The following is a 1192-nucleotide window of genomic DNA, read 5'->3' on the forward strand; positions in this document are numbered from 1 at the left end:
CCTCTCTCTCTCTCTCTCTCTCTCTCTCTCTCTCTCTCTCTTTCTCTCTCTCTCACATACACCTTAACCCTTTTTTTGTTTTAGCTTGGAAAATATAGTTTATTTAAAAAGTAAATTAGAAGCCAGGTGCAGTGGCTTACACCTGTAATCCCAGCATTTTGGGAGGCCAAGGCAAGAGGATTTCCTGAGCTCGGGCATTCAAGACAAGCCCTCAACTACAATAAATCAAAAAATTAGAGGGGTATGGTGGTGCATGCCTGTGCAGGTCAAGCCCAGCAGGTCAAGGCTGTGGTGGCTGTGAGCATGTCACTGCACTCTAGCATGGGTGATGTCACTCTGACAAAAAAAAAAAAAGAGAGAGAAAGAAAGAAAGAAAATTAGAGAGAGAGAGAGAGGAGAGTGGAGAATGATCTCTCCAAAGTATGGGAGGGGGCCAAAGCTTAGGAAAACAAGGCCTGACCATAGCTCAAAGAACATATAACCAGACCATAGCTTACTTAGCAAGGCAATGGCAAGTGAAGAGAGAGAGGAAGAGAGGGAGACAGGAAGAGAGGGAGAGAGGAGGCAGAGAGAGGGAGAGAGGGGGCAGGGAGAGAGAGGGAGAGAGAGGGGGAGAGAGAGAGAGAGAGAGAGAGAGAGATATCACCCTCTGCTGCTAACTAACCCTGAGGCAAGACATTCAAAGATGGGGAAGTGAGGGCAATTCGGCAAATGTCAACAAGCAAACTGGGAGGACGACTTGCACTTTGGGAGCAAGGCGCTCTGGCAGCCGGGGCTGTCATCCTTCCTAGGTTTTAAGAAGCAGGGCCCTGGGGGGGCTCGAGCTGCCTTTAGGAGGATTCTTCGCCATCACCCCATCAGGGGTCGCCCATCTGGGTCCGCCAGGGATCGCACCCGTCTCCGCGTTGGGCACGGCTGGCTGGTTTTCACAAGCTCAACGCTGCGGTCCCTCTTGGGAAGCGACAGTTGCACAACTGTTATTGTCACTGTGCGGCGTGTTAACAAGGGACGGGGACTGATGTGAGGGGGAGCTTCCAATCGGAAAGGGATTTTTTTTTTTTTAACTCACCCCACGATTGCAGTCTTCCTGCCAGGCCAGGCGGGACCAATTTCGGGGCCGTCTCCTCGTATGCCCTCGCAACCTCCAGGGCCGGGGCAGCCGAGGACGCGCCGGGGACACCGACCTCGCGGC

Source organism: Carlito syrichta, unplaced genomic scaffold (assembly GCF_000164805.1).
Source record: "Carlito syrichta isolate Samal-C Ts95f unplaced genomic scaffold, Tarsius_syrichta-2.0.1 Scaffold312037, whole genome shotgun sequence".
Lineage (NCBI taxonomy): Eukaryota > Metazoa > Chordata > Mammalia > Primates > Tarsiidae > Carlito > Carlito syrichta.